This window comes from Archocentrus centrarchus, chromosome 1 (genome assembly GCF_007364275.1).
Source record: "Archocentrus centrarchus isolate MPI-CPG fArcCen1 chromosome 1, fArcCen1, whole genome shotgun sequence".
NCBI classification, from domain to species: Eukaryota; Metazoa; Chordata; class Actinopteri; order Cichliformes; family Cichlidae; genus Archocentrus; species Archocentrus centrarchus.
Window position 1 is genome coordinate 5,284,249 of NC_044346.1, and position 21,082 is coordinate 5,305,330.

Below are 21,082 nucleotides of genomic sequence, written 5' to 3' on the forward strand. Positions count from 1 at the left end.
TCACAATACGTTTAGGTGTGCCAGGTCTGTCCAGCATCTTCCCCCGCCACCTGATCCAACTCACCACCAGGTGGTGATCAGTTGACAGCTCAGCTCCTCTCTTCACCCGAGTGTCCAGAACATACGGCCGCAGATCTGATGATACGATTACAAAATCGATCATCGACCTGCGACCTAGGGTGTCCTGGTGCCATGTGCACTTATGGACATCCTTATGTTCGAACATGGTGTTCGTTATGGACAAACTGTGGTTTGCACAGAAGTCCAATAACAAAACACCATTCGGGTTCAGATCGGGCAGGCCGTTCCTCCCAATCACGCCCCTCCAGGTCTCACTGTCATTGCCCACGTGAGCGTTGAAGTCTCCCAGCAAGACTATGGAGTCACCAGATGGAGCACTCTCCAGCACCCCACCCAGCAACTCCAAAAAGGGTGGGTACCCTGAACTGTCATTCGGCGCATAAGCGCAAACAACAGTCAGGACCCGTTCCCCAGCCCGAAGGCGCAGGGAAACTACCCTCTCGTCCACCGGTGAAAACTCCGACGTACAGGCAGCAAGCCGGGGGGATACAAGAATACCCACCCCAGCTCGCCGCCTCTCACCGAGGGCAACTCCAGACTGGAACAGAGTCCAGCCCTTCTCCAGGAGACTGGTTCCAGAGCCCAGGCCATGCGTTGAGGTGAGCCCAACTATGTCTAGCTGGTATCTCTCAACCTCACGCACTAGCTCAGGCTCCTTCCCCACCAGAGAGGTGACATTCCATGTCCCAACAGCCAGTTTCGATAGCCGGGGATCGGTCCGCCAGGGCCTCCGCCCTCGGCCACCGCCCGACACACATTGCACCCGACCCCTACGACACCTCCTGCGGGTGGTGGGCCTGCAGGAGGGCGGGCCCATGTAACCTCTTCGGGCTGCGCCCGGCCAAGCACCACGGGCTAATGCCTGGCCACCAGACGCTCTCCCTCGAGCTCCCTCCCCAGGCCTGGCTCCAGGGTGGGGCCCCGGTAACCCTATCCCGGGCAGGGTAAACTGTTCCCTTGTTTTTTCCCTCATAAGGGTCTTCTGAAAAACTTACATCACATCCTGTTTAACTTCATTTTCTGAGGAGGGGTTTTTGCTTCCCAGTGGGTTTAGTTTCCTGTGTCCAGCCCTGTGTGGACACAGTCTTGTCTCTTCCTCTGTCTGTTTTTCCTTCACTTTGCTCTCCTCATATTTTTATGCTTTGCTGCTTTCTGTTTTATTTGGTATCTACCCCGTGGACGCTGGTATTTTCATTCCTCATGAAACCCTGGGACTGAATCCACGGGGCTTTCCACACGATTCCTAGAAAGTTAAATTTAGCTTTTATTTTTGTGTTTATTTTTCAAATTGTATTTTCTGGTAATAAAGACAAATACAGTTTCAGTGTGTTTGTGTTTGTATTAACCATCATCCTACCAGCTGAGGTCCCTGCAGACCCCAGAGGGATATTTCTGTCATATCTCAGAGGGTTTTTTTCAATCATTCCAGTTTTTTCATGACTTTGTCCATGTATTTGTTCCTAATTATGTCACATCATTGTTTTCCACTTCTGCTACAACTATTTTGGGGTCCCAGAGGACACCAGTCAAAAACACCAAACTTGTCTGTGCACTTTTCATAAACTGAAGTTTTTGTTCTCCTAATATTTGCTGTAGGTCCTAAATTAAAGCAACACAGGGTCTAAGGGGGTAGGGGCATTTTAGCAGCCATGTTAAAGAAGAAAGATGCAGATGCCATCACAGCATTCATCATCTGGATGGGGAACTCCCCAGAATGAAAGTTACCAGAACATTGGAGACGTGGGTCTGCTGTAGCTGTGAGAGGTGCATGACCAGGACATGCCACACATGAAAAGGAGTGCTGATCCTACGATATTACAAGCCCAGTATGAGCAGCAATCACCCTCCTGGAAGTGAGGAACCTGCACCTGTTGATGTGACTGTCCAATCAAAGCCTGAGACAAACTGTTTCATGGTCCTGTGCTGTTCACTAACACTGCTCCTCAGGTAAAGGTAGGTTGGACTTGCCATGCGTTCCACCTGCAGGTCTCCTGTTCCTGCTCTTCAGTCATCACACCTGTTCCTCTTCAAGGTCATCACCTACCTGAACTTAGGGACCAGCTCAAGCACCCACTCTGCAGCAGATTGTCATCAGTAGCAGAGCAGTAATCAGGCTCCTCTGTGGCTCTTGTGTTTTCTGCCCATGCTAACATCTTTGTTTTCTAGTTACTCCCAGATGGCTGAAGAGTTCACTACATACAAGAATCCCTTACCTGTTTCTGTCAAGCTGGTCCACCTTTTCTGGAAAGAACTGCTTAAATACTCACCTCTCAGTCTCACCTGCCTGTCCACCCTCCAATGGTTCCCACAGTCGTAGGATCCCTGACTATTCCACTATTGCATTTGGCTCATTGTGCATATTAATGCTGTGAAGAGGAAGAACGTCTGGTTTCACTAACCTGATTTCTGTCTTCTGACCACAGCAGAGAAGCATCTTAAGAAATGAGCTTCAGCTTTGTGAGTACAATTCTTCATTGATGTGTCTGATTCCTGGATACATTATTTACCTGCTCACATGCTTTAGGACGTCTTTATTGACACATAAGATCCACTTTGCACCCACTTGCTGATAGATTTTACTGCCACGGTGAACAATGTGTGCAGCAGTAAAAACATCCAGAATGAGTGGCCCAAAGCTTCAAGCTTCAGCAAACACTGGAAAGTGTCCACGTTTAAACGGCCTGTTTAAAACAACGCAGTAAAGATCACATGACGCACAATATTTAAGACTCACTTCCACAACCACGAGCTCACTTTTGTACAGCTGAAGGTGCCTCAGGAGTTGCTGAGCCTCCAGTATTAGCCAATCATCCTCCAGCATAGATTAGGACAGTTTATCAGCTCCTGTCCTATTTTAAATGTTTTTATGTTGTTTGCTCAAAGTCAAACTAAATCAGCTAAAATGGATGTGATGGTATCAGTGAGTGTGAGTCAAAGAGCAGAGCTGCATCAGTGTGGCAGAGTGTACAGCTCATCTTTCACTGCTCTCACCTCACCCATTTACAGCTTTTTGTGGGCCTCATGTAAGATTCTGTTTGGGGCCCCAATGAGGGGGGGTTCAAACTCTTTCAGATGATCCATGGTGACACTTTAATCTGTTAGACTTTAAGAAGAATCCAATCCAATTTTTGTTTTTCAGCAAATTTGCTCACAAACGCCTCAAATATTCTGAAACTGAGCTCACAGCTCGGCTCCTGTCCATCTGCATTTGGCCCATCTTGCACATCAATGCTGTGAACAGGAAGGAAGTTGGTGCTCTATGATAGTTTGATTTCCTTCTTTAGCCTGCAGATCACAGCAGAAAGGCATCTCAGTGCAACAGCTTTAAAGATCACTCTGAATCGAAGCTCTGCGGTCCTGAATGCAGCCAACACGGCTAAAATCCTTCACTTCCTGAGGACACCAGAGAAGACTCTCAGTATGCAGATCATGTTCAGGTCATTGAAAAGGGGAGAAGATGGTCCTCTGAGAATCACTGACCAGTCACAGAGTCATTCAGCCCAGCATCACTTCAGTTTAGATTTTCTTGGAAACTGATGTTCACAACATGGAATAAAGACATTTTAAGCTCTTTTGAAAAAGGAACCTTAAAGAAGGGTTAGAGTCTTTAAATAAGGGCTTGTTTTCAAACTTTCTGTTAAAGAGGACTTTCACTCCCTCCAGGAAATACACGACACCACGATTCTTTAGTTACTGATGGATTTATTCTCTCCTGCACCTCAACACCCTTCGTTGCTGTAAATCCACCGTCGAACTGTGCAAGGTATGATATTACACAAAATGAGGATACATTGCATCATCAAGACAGTATTGATTAAAAACTACGAACATGCAATATTCAAATAAAAATATAGCGGTCATACCTCGCTGGCTGCACATAACCAAGAAGAAATGAGTTTCCTTGTATAACAAAAAACTTAAGAACAAAAAACAATGCACTTTTATGCCTTCTTAGACACGTAAACTTTGAGCGGACTTCAGATCTTTCCCCGCGCTTCACCTGCTTTCTTCCGTTCTAGCAAACGGTGTGCACATTAATGCTGTGAACAGGAAGGAAGCTGGTGTATTTAAGCAGTTAGATTTCCGTCTTGTGCCTGCAGACCACAGCAGAGAGACATCTTTAGACAATGACCTTCAGCTTTGTAAGTAGAATTGTTTATTGATGCGTCTGATTCCTGGATACTTTATTTATCTGCTCACATGTTTTATTGTCTCTGAAGTCACGCAGACAGATGAGAGGAGCAGCTATGATTTTAACTGCAGCAGTGAGAGGATTTGCCGTCATCCTTCTCTCTGTGTCAGGTACTGTTTGTCTACATTTACATTCACTGTTTGAAAAGAGGAATGTAGCAAAGGAAAGTTGAACTAAGCCTCTAAAATCAGGCTGAAAATCAGAGTTGAGTGAAAATAATGAAAATTTCATTCTTTAAAACACACACCTACATGTGTGACAGAGAGACAGGAAGTTGAGACGCAGATCAGTGGAAGTTCTTCAAGTACAAAAACAGAAAAGATAATGAGACAGGAAGTTATTACAAATTCATAAACAGGCAAAGACTGAATGTAGTGAATCTGCAGAGGAACTAATGAGGTGAGAGAATGGAGCCTTCTGATTGGTTGGAAAGCAGGACAGTTGGATGAGGACAGGTGGATGACATCATGACACAAAGCAGAAACATCCTGATATTTCATACATCAGGTTAATGATACACAGCTTCAGTATTTCTTACAGTGACTGCAGATAACTGATCCTGTCATTGGGGAGTTTGAGCATCGTTCACTTTGACCTTTGACTTCATTGCTAGCTGAAGGTCTTTAATAGTGACTGTGGTTTCTGCTGTGCTCTGTGTTACAGTGGTACAGGGTCAGAATGGCTGGAGAGTGACTTACACTTCTACTCAGATCTGTGCTGTAAAAGGATCAACAGTAGAAATACGCTGCAGCTACACATATCCATACAGTACACATTATCAAGTTCAACAGAAATTGTGGTTTACTAAAGGCACTAACAAAGAACCTGTGGATCTAAAATCAGACTCAGACTATAAAGGACGAGTGGAGTATCGTTGTTCTGGGCAGAGTTGCACTGTGAGAATCACAGACCTGAGAGAGAGCGACTCAGCTGAGTACAAGTTCAGATTCATAACAAACCAACCAGGAGGTGGATATACTGGTTCACCTGGAGTCACTTTGACTGTCACAGGTAACATTTTATTTAAATGAATGATTTGGTTCCAGGTCTAATCTGCATGTACTTTAAGAACATAAACTGTGTTTCTGTTGTTTCCACATGTATGCAGCTCTCCAGGTGCAGGTAATCACAGCACAGCACCTACAGGGTTATACCCAGGTACAGCTGAGATGTCACAGCAGCTGTTTGCCTGATCATCCTTCCTATGTCTGGATCAGGAATGGGCGAAACACTTTGAGTCAAACATCTTCTTCTATCCAGTCTTCATTTGATCCTGCAGACTTCATTTCCTGTGCTTTAAAAGGACACGAGTCGTTTCCCTCTCCATCAGTGTGTGAGTTTACTCAACAGCCTTCACAAACACTCCACCATCTGCAGCCTGAACATACGACCCTGTATGTTAACTACATGGAACTCTGAGTGTCTTGTTGATTGAAAGTGCTGCTGTTTGAAAAAGAGGAAGTTTCATTGATATTTGGCTCTGAGATATTCAGAGCAGTTCAACTCATCCACCAGCACAGCATCCACAGCATTGGATGGTTTGTAGTTGGTGATGTTTTGGACCTCCAGCCACACCTGCTTCCAGGTGTTCCTGTGGAGGTGGTCCTCTGTTTTATTGTTGTAATTCAACTTGGCCTGTACTCACCATCATCAGTGGGAGCAAACATTTACTGAAAAACGCTGTAGACGAATTCCCAAATATGAGCAACTAAATCCAACTTTACTTTTTCCAACGATGAAGTGAAATGATTTTGAATCTAGTCTAGAAAGTAACATAGTTCTTTATGTGGATCTGACTCAGCTTACCAACATGACCAATAATTAGTGGTTTTTAAACATGAAATTACACAATTAAACATGGAGAACATAGTGTGTCAGGTAAGATCTACTGTATGCAGCATCACTTAAATTCATTTTTCAAAAAGGTGACATTAAAGACCCCCTCTCATCATCATTGGTCAATCAAAGACGTTTCTGCAGTATTTCCAACATATCCCAAACATATTCTTATTTTATGAAATTCCTACAGTTTAGGATCAAACACATTAGAAGAATCTTCTTCCAGAACCTGCAGTTTGAGAAATGAATTATAAAACTATGATGGAAATTGTGAAGAAAACCTTTTGGCAGTGTCTGATTTGTAAAGCAGCAGGAAATGAAGCTCCACTTTGTGTTTCCATAAATTCTTGTACATTTAAACATCAGCTCCATCTGATCCTCCCACTCTGGACAGTATTACTGTACAGCTGTGGATAAGCTGGGAACCCACACATCTGCATCCATCTTTATTGATGTGAAATGTGAGTGGAACTAATTTTGTAGAGTTCTTTTTTTCTGGATTATGCAACATCAATTATCATGAAAGTTAGACCATGTTTTTTTTATATAGTTATACTCATAGCTTTAGTATCTCTACTGTTTTTCTTCTAGTTCCACTAGGAGGTTCAAATTCTTGAAGAACAAACTGCTACAGACACATGAAACATGTCACTTCCTGATCATTTGCATGAAATATAATTGCATCACTCTGTTTTATCTCCCAGATGCTCCAAGATATGTTTCAGTGTGGGTGCACCCTTCTAATGAAATCAGGGAGGGCAGCTCAGTGACTCTGACCTGTAGCAGTGATGCTAACCCAGCAGCTAAACTCTCCTGGTACAAGAAGGATGGTCAAACACCTCTCAGTAATGAACAGCAGCTCTCCTTCAGCTCCATCCGATCCTCTGACTCTGGACAGTATTACTGTACAGCTGTGAATAAGCTCGGCAGGAGAACATCTGTATCCATCTCTGTTGATGTGACGTGTGAGTAAATCCTCTTTAATATCAGTGAATTGGCTTGAACACATATGGACCCCACTGTCCTGCTCATTTATCTCATTAGGTCATTTTGGCCCTACTGTCACAGCCTACTGCCACAAACTTGGGTTTTATGATGATGAGAGTTTTAGGTTGAAGGGTCAGATCAGTGCAGTGGTGAAATCTAGTTTCTTTCACCTGAGACAGCTGCAGAAAATACATAAACAGTTAAAAGATCACTTTAAAGCAGTGATTCGTGTCTTTATTATAACTCAGATGGATTATGTAACTCTTTATGTGTTGGTATTAGTCAGTCCTCCATGTCTCGTCTTCAGCTGGTCCAAAATGCTGCCTCACAGCTTTTGACTGGAACATAGAAGAGAGAACACATGACTTTTTACTCATGTTTAACTGTGTATTTTATGGGTGCTTTTATTTTCTGTCTATTGTATTTTCTCTTGTGCTGGTGTGTTTTGTTCCCATGTTCAGCACTTTGCTCAGTGGTTGCTGTTTTTAAAGTGATTTATAAATAAAGTTGGCTTGGCTATCATCACATTTTTAGTGACCAAACCACAGAGAAAACAGAGCACAGGGATTTTTGTCATACTTATAATAAATGCATGACTCTTGATTTGGACATTTCATACATTTTAAATATTTTACAATTTTGTGAGTTTTATGACATGCTGAGATCAAATTAGTCTAAGCACTTGTATTCCAGCTTACAGAGGTTTTGCAGTGGCTTCTTATAGTGATGATTGCTCCTGTGTCTAACATAATTATCTAGATTGATGCAAAACTGAATTATTTTGGGAAATGTCTAAAATCAATTTCCAAGCAAAGTAAAAAGGAAGCATGAAGGAGCTGTCTCTAATTAAAGAAGAATAATTAATAGGTTACACCAAAAAGACAACAGTATAAAAAAGACTAAGAGCCACATCAGGCAAGATCATATGTAAATTTCAACCTCACGTAACACAGCAAACTTTACTGGGTGTTGAAGAAAGAACAAATAAACTTCTGGGGGCTTGCTTGAAAAATGAAAAGTGGAACTAAATGAAGCCACTAATCAGCAGTATGTTTGATGTTAGGTATCATACCCTTAACAAGAAGAACGCCGTCCCAGCAGTCAGAAAACAGGAGCTTGGTCCATCCTGTTGTGACTATTAGAGCAACTTCTGTAGGAACTTGTCAGTTTGACTAGTTGTCCAGAATAATGAAAAAGACTTTTTTTGATACTCTCAGTATGTAAAAAGTCTTTGTACATGAGAAAAAGATCAAAATGTAAACAGAAAATTCTCATGTGACTCTACTGGAAATGTTGAAGGAAGCTCTACAAGTGTTTTCCTCACTTTATACAAGAAGTTGAAATCCAATAACGGCAATTTTGAGAACAAACATAATAATGAGGAGAATCAGTACGATATGAACAGACATATGAAAAATACTAGTATTACACAAACACAATAATAATCCAATTTCCTCTTTCATTTTCATGTTATTTCCTCCAGATGCTCCCAAAGCTGTTACTGTGTCAGTGAGTCCCACTGGTGAAATCAAGGAGGGCAGCTCAGTGACTCTGACCTGCAGCAGTGATGCTAACCCAGCAGCTAATTACACCTGGTACAAGGAGGATGAAGACTCACCAAAAGCATCAGGACAGAACTTCACCATCACTGACATCAGACCTGAACACAGTGGGAGTTATTACTGTGTCGCCCAGAACACCAGAGGACGTCAGAACTCCACCTTAGAGCTGACTGTTGTGGCAGGTAATCATCCATCCATCCATCCATCCATCCATCCATCCATCCATCCATCCATCCATCCATCCATCCATCCATCCATCCATCCATCTTCTTCCGGTTATCTGGAGCCTGGTTGAAGGGGTAGCAGCCTAAGCAGCCAAGCCCCAGACCTCCCTCTCCCCAGCCACCTCCTCCAGCTCATCCAAGAGGAGCCCAAGGTGTTCCCAGGCCAGCAGAAAGACAAAATATCTCCAGCGTGTCCTGGGTCTGCCCCAGGGCCTCCTCCCAGTAGGATATGCCCAGAACACCTCACCCAAGAGGCGCCCAGGAGGCATCCTAGTTAGATTTCCAAATCACCTCAGCTGGCTCCTTTCAATGTGGAGGAGCAGCAGCTCTACTTTGAGTTGAATGTCTGCACCCCTCAGCCTGTCTCTAAGGGAGAGGCCAGCCACCCTTCAGATGAAGCTCATTTCTGCTGCTTGTATTTATTCTTTCAGTAATTACCCAAAGCTTGTGACCATAGGTGAGGGTAGGAGGTAGATTGACCAGTATTCTCTACCAGTTTTGGCAGCAGCTGGAAGCTGCTTGAACCCCTCAAAGATCATACTCCTCATATGTTTACATTCTTAATTTTTATCATCTCTGTTGTCTGTGATATAAATCTGCTCTGTTGCTTTTCTGTATATAAACATCTGTTGCTCTCAGGAAGAACTCTGGCTGTATTGTTGGGCCTGTGCCAGTGGAGATGATTCAGTTCTTCTGGCAATACGACACCTTAACCTCCACTTGACTGATGGCTTTTCTTCACAAAGTATCCTCCTCACTCCATGAGCTCAGTAGTAGAGTCTGTGTAAATATGCAGTCAAAATTACAGTTTAATGCAGATAAAAGTGCAGCAGTATTGTTGTTGAAGTTGTTGCAGCACACTGCACTGCAGGACTGTACAGCACATCTGTAGACAGAGCAACAGAGTCAGTGTTACTTTCTGTAGTCTCATCAGTGACACTGATTTAACTTTATTCAGTTCAGTTTTATTTATTTATACCACCAATCCACAATAACAGTTGCCTGTGCACACATGTACATCCACGTTCTTGTGCTCTTCTTCAAAGAGTGCATTCTTTCTTAAATTCAGTCATAGTAACATTTATCCTACAATGTTACCTTTCTCTCTGACCTCATCTTCATAAGTCAGACACAGAATGAGAAGTAGGAACTTGGGTGAAGGTGTTTGCAGATGTGCAGCAACTGCAGGCAGACTAAAGCAACTTAAATGGTGCGACAGTACGAGATCTGAGATTTGACACTGATGTGTAGAAGGACATCAGCTGATGTCACCTGGCATTGATGTCAGCTGATCTGCTGAGACTGTGGCTTAGCCTGACTTCATCACATGCATGAACCAACACTGTGCTCAGTTGTTGTAATGCTAACTGAGCTGTCAGTGATTTCTTTGGGTCGTTGTTTCCACAGGAGTGGGGAGGTTAGCAGCTGCTGGAGTAACTGCTGCTGTTCTCCTGCCTGTCATAGTCTTCTCTGTCTTCCTGTGGATTCGGTGAGCAGATCTGTTTCATTATTGTTTGCAAAATAAACTTTGATTTTAACAGTTTGTGAATGTCATCATTTTGCTCCTCATCATTTCTCACAACCAGAAAAAAGAGGAAGTCCAAGGAATCTGCTGAATCTGAAGACCAAACAAACCACAGAGAACAGGTGAAAACAGCTGTTGTACCAAAAAAGCTACATTTTGGTTTGACACTGACTGAGAAATACTGCTGGATAATCTTTCTTTAAGTAAAATTCATTTTATGATATAATTTGAGATCATTTTTTCCTAAGCAGTGTTTACCTGATCAGAGACAGCTACAGGAGCAGGATGATCTTCAGTATGCCAGCATCCACTTCAACAACCAGGCAGATCCTCTCTACTCCAACATGAGAGCAGCTCAGCCCCGCAGACACACGGAGGAACAGGAAGTTGCCGAGTACACTGCTGTTAGATTTAACAGAGGCAGTGAAGCCAAGAGGTGAGCGGCTCCTCACACAGTGGCATTTTCCTCACTACAACATTAAAAGGAAATGTTTAAGAAATAGGTTGGCTGCTTTTGCTCTTTATCTTCACAAATAATGGAAATGATCTGAATTCATGACGTATCCTCCAAATCACTGAATTTCCTTCTCTGTTTCTCAGAGGCAGAAGTCACGAAACAGAAGAGTCGTCATGTGGATTGCACGCCACAGTCAACAAAACCTGATGAACATGACAGGCAGCTGATGGAGGGATATTTGACTTTTGTTTTAAATGTAAAGCTCAGTTGAAGTTATGTTGCTTCTAAAAATAGGTGCCATATTGTTATATTGATGTTGTTGGGGTTTATTTTTTACCCAATGAATAAAATGACAAATGTTTAAAAGTAAACTCCAGTAAATTAATTAATAAACAGTGGCTGAACCAAATAATAGATCATTAAATAATACATTAGACAGAGAGCGACAGATAGATAGTTCCAAACCAACTTCACGGCCTTTGGGCGATATGTTTATCTTGTTTATGACCTTCCTGGTCTCAGAGAGGAATATTTTTATCTTATCCTTAAAGGTTTTGCCAAAACATGTGCATCTGTGTCTAAGGAGGGAAGGGTGTGTGTAGGTCATCACACTCTGTTACTAAAGAGAATAAAACTGACATGTGTATGGCAGGCTGTTTTAACATAAAATCTGATTCACCACACTTACAGTCCAGATATCTGAAACTAATTCCTGAATAGACGTATTAGTAAACTAAGATATCTCTAATTATATTTTACAGGTGTTATGTTAAAGCGGCCTGCCACACCATGTCATGACTTAATTGTTAGTGCTTGTAGTATAAAGTTGTTATGTTTAGCTTAGAGCTGTGCTCTTCTGTGGAAGGGAGCACAGGCAGCTGGTGGGGAGGCCTGTGCCTCCCTGAACAAGATTTTTTTTTTTTTTTTTTTTTTTTTTTAATTATTTTATTATTTATTGTCTGAGGCACCTAGAAAGGAATGCATTTTAAATTTCGTTGTGCAACTTCTGTGTACAATGACAATAAAGATTCTGATTGATTTGCCCACATGTACATGTGATTATCTTCTGATTCTTTAATAGATTAAATGTCATTATTTTTTAATTGAAGTTTTTCAGGTGTCTTCCTTCACAGCCTCCCAGTACCCCCCCCAGTGCTTACCTGCTACACAAACAGGCCAAAAGGAGGGCAGAGCAGGTCGTCACACTACACAGGAAAAGATTCAGGACTCCAGGCTGCTACGCTATTATCAAATATATAGTTGGGTGGGATGAAAAATACAATAATCTGTGTAAATATACTTTTTTCATAAGTGTTGTGCACATTTAAAAGTTTTGATGAAATGTGGTCATGCAGAGAAAACTCAAATGTACATAAAAGCAGGAAAGGTACGACTAAATGTGAGCCGTCTGTTGGCTAATATGAACTCTGAAAGAGAGAACAATCAGGCCGATCACAGAGGGAGGAAATAAAACAGCCAGAAGACATGAAGAGAAACTCAACTTCAAAGTAAAACAGGAAATGAGCAACAGATACAGTGGTGTGAAAAAGTGTTTGCCCCCTGCCTCATTTCCTGTTTTTTTGCATGTTTGTCACACTTAAGTGTTTTGGAACATCAAACCAATTTAAACAATAGTCAAGGACAACACAAGTAAACACAAAATGCAAGTTGTAAATGAAGGTGTTTATTAGTGAAGGTGAAAAAAAATCCAAACCATCATGGCCCTGTGTGAAAAAGTGATTGCCCCCCTTGTTAAAACATACTATAACTGTGGTTTTTCACACCTGAGTTCAATTTCCCTAGCCACACCTAGGCCTGATTATTGCCACACATGTTCCCAATCAAGACATCACTTAAATAGGAGCTGCCTGACACAGTAAGGTCCACCAGAAGATCCTTGAAAGCTACACATCATGCCGAGATCCAAAGAAATTCAGGAGCAATTGAGAAAGAAAGTAATTGAGATCAATCAGTCTGGAAAGGGTTATAAAACCATTTCCAAAGCTTTGGGAATCCAGCGAATCACAGTGAGAGCCATTATCCACAAATGGCAAAGACATGGAACAGTGGTGAACCTTCCCAGGAGTGGCCAGCCGCCCAAAATTACCCCAAGGGCGCAGCGACGACTCATCCAAGAGGTCACAAAAGACCCCACAACAACGTCCAAAGAACTGCAGGCCACACTTGCCTCAGTTAAGGTCAGCGTTCATGCCTCCACCATCAGAAAAAGACTGAGCAAAAATGGCCTGCATGGTAGAGTTCCAAGAAGAAAACCACTGCTGAGCAAAAAGAACATTAAAGCTCATCTCAATTTTTCCAAAACGCATCTTGATGATCCCCAAGACTTTTGGGACAACATTCTGTGGACCGATGAGACAAAAGTGGAACTCTTTGGAAGGTGTGTGTCCCATTACATCTGGCGTAAAAGGAACACTGCATTTCAGAAAAAGAACATTATACCAACAGTAAAATATGGTGGTGGTAGTGTGATGGTCTGGGGCTGTTTTGCTGCGTCAGGACCTGGAAGACTTGCTGTGATAAATGGAACTATGAATTCTGCTGTCTACCAAGAGATCCTGAGGGAGAATGTCAGACCTTCTGTTCGTGTACTCAAGTTTAAACGTACTTGGGTTCTGCAGCAGGACAATGATCCTAAACACACCAGCAAGTCCACCACTGAATGGCTGAAGAAAAACAAAATGAAGACTTTGGAGTGGCCTAGCCAAAGTCCTGACCTGAATCCTATTGAGATGTTGTGGTACGACCTTAAAAAGGCCGTTCATGCTCGAAAACCCTCTAATGTAACTGAATTAGGACAATTCTGCAAAGATGAGTGGGCCAAAATTCCTCCAGAACGCTGTAAAAGCCTCATTGCAAGTTATCGCAGACGCTTGGTTGCAGTTGTTGCTGCCAAGGGTGGCCCAACCAGTTATTAGGTTCAGGGGGCAATCACTTTTTCACACAGGGCCATGATGGTTTGGATTTTTTTCACCTTTACTAATAAACACCTTCATTTACAACTTGCATTTTGTGTTTACTTGTGTTGTCCTTGACTATTGTTTAAATGGGTTTGATGTTCCGAAACACTTAAGTGTGACAAACATGCAAAAAAACAGGAAATGAGGCAGGGGGCAAACACTTTTTCACACCACTGTAACTGACACTGCAGACTGACCGAAGCATGATAACAGACAGTATAGTACAGAGGGCACATGAATGAGACAGAGTGAACTCAGACAGGGAGAACAACATTTACAAAACCAGCAACCAAAAACTGCTCCTTTGTTTTGCTGATGTTGAGCAGCAGGTTGTTCTTTGTGCACCAGATCAATGAGACAAAGATTAAACATTGCTGTGCACAGAGATCCTTTTTCATTTCCTCTTTTCTCTACAAGACAAATGACAGACGAGTCAAGTCAAATGAAATCGTTCTCATTCTCCTCTCTAACTTTTCAGGGATGTCTGTGGCTCTGCAGGTAGAGCAGGTCATCTACTAATCAGATGGCTGGTAATTTGATTCCTGGCTTCTTCAGTCTGCATGCCAAAGCATCTGTAGGCAAGATGGTGAACTGCAAGTTGCTCCTGATTGGAGTGCGAATGTTAGATATATGCAAATATGTATGAAGTGCTTCGAGTGCATGAGTAGAGTAGAAAGGTGTTATATAAGAACCAGCCCATTTAGCATGTAAATGAGGAGGAGGAGGAAGAGTGGGTGTTGTTTTTAACACCTTCACATGTATATCGCATTATGACTTGAGACGATGTGAGAAAAGTGAACTTCTGCATTGCAGATTAAAGTGCTGTCAGTGTTTGTTATCAGTTTGCAGACACATTTGAATGCCTCATACAGAGCAATGAGTGGAGCTGCTATGAGTTTAATAACAGCAATCAGTGGATTTCTTCTTCTCCTCACTGTGACAGGTAGGCCTACTGTACAGCTCCTTGAACATTTTAGGGTAATTCTACTCAGAGTAACCAAAAGTGAGACAGAAATAAATATAATTCACTCGCTCATTTATTTTCAGGTCAATGTGTTTTTGATTTCATGTATAAAATGATGCTGTGTGAAACACTGTCTGTCCTTAACACTCTGCAGCAGCAGGCATTCATCTTTGTCTCACTAAAATTGAACATCTTGGATATCTTGAAATGTTTTATATGCACTGATAACATTCAACAGTTTGTAGGTTTTTGCAGATTAATCATTTTCAAGACTGTTTAAAATGTGAGAAAGAGCAGATTGTGCATCGTGTTCATGAAAACATGAACAAAAATATAATGAGTTCAGTTCAGGGCTCTATTCCACGAAGCAGGTTTAGCTGAAAACTCTGAGACTGTTAAATGTCTCATCCTCCCCAAACTATACTGAACCATTTAAAAACTATTAAACTTTAGACATTTCTTATAACATGTTTGCCTTTATAAACAACACTTTAAATTCACCTCGGGGCAGACCCAGGACACGCTGGAGGGATTATATCTCTCTGCTGGCCTGGGAACACTTTGGGGTCCCTCTGGATGAGCTGGTGGAGGTGGCTGAGGAGAGGGAAGTCTGGGCTTCTCTGCTTAGGCTGCTGCCCCTCTGACCCGGCCCCAGATAAGTGGAAGAAAACAATGAAATAAAGGCAGATGTGAGATAAAAGTAAAAGTGAGATCAGAGGTCAAATGTGACATGATATTTGGATGCAAACTATAAACTACACGGTAAAAAGTTGAAAACGGTTGTATTGAGAGACGCTTCTTTGATTGGTGGATGGTAAGGGGTGCAGATCTAAATGTCCAGTAGCACATTCAGTGCTTTCAAACAAAGTAAGAAAATTCTTATCCAAAACTTATATTCTAGGAACATTCATAGAACCTTCTCTAAAGTGTATGATGTAACTTTGCAAACACACAATGTCAGAGTAGTTTGGCTAACATTAGCAGTGCTAGCAGAGGTAGCCTAGGATGTGACAATGGAGGCATTTTAATGTGATCTAAATGTGTGGAGAGAAATGAAAGTCAGAAACATCTCAAACATGTATTTTATGATCAAAAGAGGAACTCTAAGATTTACTAATGTGTGCAGTTTTTTTGTGTGCAATTTTGAGTGCCCACAATGTGTGTTGCAATCTATAAACAATTGCCAAAGAATATGATCATATTTTAGAAACACTACAAATGTGAATGTCAGGATCTGAACAAATAGTGATATTTAGTTTTAAGTCTCACAGATCAGATCGTGTGCTGTGCATACAAATATTTGTGACCTTCTTTTAGTCCATTACAGATTAAATCCATGTGCTCAGATCATATCACATGTGCTTCAGTGCTTTATTCCAATAAAGGGGAAACTGGAAAACAAATGTCAATCTAAACAGTGAACAGATCAGAGCTGAAGCCTGTAACAGTGATCAGTATCGTAGCGATAGGGGCCCAGGTCTGCATCTGCCCCGAGCCCATTTACTGCTGCCTTTCTCCCAGCTGTCCTATTAAAGGCCAAAAAGCCCAACCAAAAATATATACATATAAAAGAAATATCCAAGTGACCTCATAAAATACTGAGTTCTTCTGTTCCTGAGATTATGTTTAATGCATATTCTGAAGAACTGAAGGTAATTTTTTCATCCCATTTTCTAACATTAAATGAGAGCCTATTGAGCGGTTCCCCCTGAGAACACCAGCTGCAGGTTCTCAATACAAGTGGGTTCAAAGCAGGTGGTTCACTGAGTTCCTGCCTTCTAGTGTGAAGATCAGAGGAAACTTTAGCTGAAAATAAAAACTTGCAAACTTTGTTTTCCATGACACACAGAGCTGGATATGCTGCCTACAAACAATAAATAAAATAACTTAATTTTCTGATTTTCTTCAATGTTTTTGTTCTGATGTGTTCTGTGTTACAGCGGTTCAGGGTCAGAATGGTTGGGGAGTGACTTACACTTCTACACAGATCTGCGCCATAAAAGGATCAACAGTGGAAACACACTGCACCTACATGTACCCATCCAGAGGATATACAGTTAAAAAGAAATTCTGGTTTACAAAAGAGAGCAATGATGATTATGTGGATCTGAGAACAGACCCAGAGTATTCAGGTCGTGTTGAGTATCAGTGTAAAAACACAGACTGCTCTCTGAGAATCACAGACCTGAGAGAGAGCGACTCAGCTCAGTACAAGTTCAGATTCATAACAAACCATCTAAGTGGGAAATATGCTGCTTCACCTGGAGTCAGTTTGACTGTCACAGGTAACATTTTCTCTTGAAGTCTCATTAAACATTTTTCTAACTGTGCATGTGTGAGTGTGTTGAGAGTTTGTTCTGATATCTGTTGTTTTCTCTCAGATCCACAGCTCCAGGTACATGTGAGGAGATCAACAGGAAACTCTTATTCTAACTGGACAGAGCTGACATGTCACAGCAACTGTCAGCGACCTGATCAATCTTCCTACATCTGGTACAAGAATGGAGACAAACTTTCAGCAGGAAAACAATATTTTTATTTGGACACATTTGATTCTACAGACAGGATTTCCTGTGCTGTGAAAGGACATGAGGGTTTCTGTTCTCCAGCTGTGTGTGAGTTTAAGTTTCTCCTCTTTGTGTCACTGAAATAATTCAAGTTTAAATTGTGTTTATATTTATGTGATAAAGTGATTTTAGTCTCAGAGCTTGATTCACACAGAAGGAAAGAAAATTAAGTTAAACTGATTTGAGTTGATTTTGGGATGTTTTCTATCTAGAATATAAACTTAATACAGTGAAATTCATTTGTGTTATGATGATGTTCTCATTCTCCTTATGTTTCCTCCTCCAGATGCTCCAAAGCTTCCCTCTGTGTCAGTGAGTCCCTCTGCTGAGATAGTGGAGGGCAGCTCAGTGACTCTGACCTGCAGCAGTGATGCTAACCCAGCAGCTAATTACACCTGGTACAAGGAGGATGAAGACTCACCAATAACATCAGGACAGAACTTCACCATCACTGACTTCAGACCTGAACACAGTGGGAGTTATTACTGTGTCGCCCAGAACACCAGAGGACGTCAGAACTCCACCGTATTGATTTCTGTTTCAGGAAATCATTTACAGTCAGGTAAAGCATCCTGTGTCTTTACTGACTGCTGGCAGTGAGGAAATCATGTATCCAACACACACGACAAGATACAAAGGACTAAATCATGACAACAGATACACTATAACAGAAAATCATAGTAACCTAAAATCCTAACTCAGAACTTAAAAACATAACTCAAACAAGGCGCATTGGGCCACTGGCCCAGGATCATGACACAGGCCTAAAAGAGAGAGACTCAGCTATGTACAAGTTCATGTTCATAACAAACCAACCATATGCATGGTATGCTGGTTTACCTGGAGTCGCTGTGTCTGTCACAGGTAACATTTTGTTTAAGCCAATTAATAATGTGGTTCATGATGCATTTTGCCTGCATGTAAGGAAACAACTTTCATTTGTATTCTGCATTTCTGTTTCTCCTTCCTGTGTGCAGATCTCCAGGTGCAGGTGATCAAGTTACAGAACTACTCAGATTATGTCTGGGTAGAGCTCAGATGTCACAGCAGTTGCCTGCTTGATCATCCAGCTTATGTCTGGATGAAGAATGGGCAGGACATTTATAGCAAAACAGCTGTTTCTCTTTCTTCCTTTTTTATCCCACAGACTGGATTTCCTGTGCTGTTAAAGGACACGAGAAGTTTCCCTCTCCATCCGTGTGTGAGTTTACTCAGGAGTCTTCACTCACACTTCACCACCTAGTAGAGATTTTAACATAACTGCACCTTAAAGGTACGCTGTGGAAAATCTCACCACCAGATGTCAGTAGATTGCAGTTAACTATTCAAACCTTCTCTGAAGTTTCAGATGCTTCCACACACAAATATACATCCAGCCTTCAGTGTGGCCATGAGTTTGTGTCTCAGAAAGACCAACCAAAGATGGTAGCTGCAGTCTGAAGAATAAATGGAGTAAACTAAACCAAAATGTACAAACTCCACATCAAACATGTTCATATTTTCAAAATAGTGATCATAAAATCCACCTCTGAATTTAGAGCATGAGCAAATTTAGGCAGACTTTTAACATCCAATGCAACTTTATTTCTCCTGGAAAATTTTTTTACACCACTAATGTATTTTTAATATACACTCACCAGCCATTTTATTAGGTACAGCTTGCTAGTGCCTTAATTTTTCATGGCATGAATTCAACAAGGTGCTGGAAACATTCCTCAGAGGTTTGGGGCCATATTAATATGACAGCATCACAGCTGCTGCAGCTGAGCATCCAGGATGTGATTCTCCTCTTTCAGCACATCCTAAATGTGCTCTATTGGACTGAGATCTGGTGACTGTGGAGGCCATTTAAGTACAGTGAACTCATTGTCATGTTCAAGAAACTAGATTATTTGAGTGTGTTATCCTGCTCGAAGCAGACATCAGAAGATGGGCATACTGTGGTCATAAAGGAGCAGAAATTGTCAGCAACAATACTCAGGTTGGCTATGGTGTTTAAATAATGCTCAGTTGGTACTAAGCAGCCCAAAGTGTGCCAAGATAACACCCCCCACACCATTACAGCACCACCACAAGCCTGAACTTTTTTTCCAACCTTGTAATTTCCAATTTTGGTGAGCCTGTGTGAATTGTAGCCAGAGTTTCCTGTTCTCAGCTGACAGGAGTGTTGCTGCCAAAGCCCGTCACCTTCAAGGGTCCAATGTTGTCCGATCTTATAAGCCTGCATACTCCCACTAGATCACTGAGGTCTGGTGAGCAAATGCTCCTAACTGTACCGGGGTCGAGATTAAAACAGAGGTGATCGGGCCTTTGCAGTTGTTGCTCTGAAACTCTGGAACAAATTGCCCCTTCATATCAGGACCTCTCCTACAGTCGACACTTTTAAAACTCGTTTGAAAACCCATTTTTATTCTTTGGCTTTTAAATCAGAATGAGTCCTGGATACATTAGTGATGCTGTTTTCTTTTATGTTTTATTATTTTTTTGTTTCCTGTTTTAACTGTCTTCTTATCTTGTGTTTCATGTTATTTTATTTATTCTAATTGTGCAGCACTTTGGTCGGCTGCTGCTGTTTTTAAATGTGCTTTAGAAATAAACTTGACAGTATTTAGAGTCACACTAAGCTTTGGCCAAAGGCTAGGGAACACACACATATGCATACACAAATGCTGTGTGTAGGCAGTGTAGATGATTGTGATCATGGCTGTTTAAAGAGGCCTGTCACAAAAAATAAACTATGTATTACTCAGTACAGAAATTTATTAGTAGATCATGTTAGTTTAGAGAGAATGTCTGCTTCTTCTAAAAACAAATTGGAGGAATTTGACTCTCTTTGGTTCCCACTGCTCAGCTCCATTACTTAGTGGGGGTGGTGGGCTGCGGGCTCTGCTCCTGATGTGCTTTGTGGGGGGGTGGGGGGGGACTCCGGGGGCCTGGGTAGCTGGTAGCCTCCTGAGGCTGGGGTCCTGGGGCGACCTTCTGGTGATGTCTGTGTGCCTGTCCTGGTTGATGGTGGTGGGGGCTTGGATGGTGCTGCCTTCGGTCCTGGGGTGTGGGCGGGGTGCTTGGGGGGGTGGTGCCGGCCCTCGGTCGGTTGGCTGGTCTTCCCTGTATGGCTTGGGGGCTGGGGTCTGGGGCCCCGGCACTGGGGCCGCGCCGGCTCCCGGTGGGCCCCCCCTGGCGCGGGGGGGGCCTCTGCTGTCCCGGCCGCGCCGCCGGATGGGGTGGGTTGGCCTGACGTCGGGATGTCCGGTCTACGCTTTTGGGGCCCTGGGGTGCCTGCATTGCAGGGGGGTGGGGTGGGGGATGGGGCCGTGGTGGGGTGGTTGGGGGGGACTGGGCACTGCATTTCCATGCCCAGGCCAGTATGTCCTGTCGCCTGTTTGTGTCTATTGTTGAGTGAATGGGCATCTAGGAGGAGCGGGCCGCCCTCTGCGGTGGGGGCGAGGGCGCCAACCTCGGGTGCTGCAGTGCTCCGGGATGCTGTCACCGCGGCCCCGGGCTCACCTCCCCCTGCCCTGTGCTGGGGTGTGGGAGGTCGGGGTGCCTATTGAGCCAGCGGACAGCTGGCTCTCTTCTTCCAGGATTTTTCCTGGTCATATGCCCCCCCCCCCCCCCTCCCCCTCCCCATACACAAACACACACACACACACACACAGAATACACATCACTCACAGATGTAGGATGGAGAGGCCACGTGGAGAGC

At 42.7% G+C, this 21,082-nt stretch overlaps 1 pseudogene; it reads left to right on the forward strand.

Moving 5' to 3' along the window:
- The window catches only part of LOC115772139 (hemicentin-1-like), a 64,740-nt pseudogene that overhangs the window by 26,025 nt on the left and 17,633 nt on the right, over positions 1 to 21,082 (forward strand).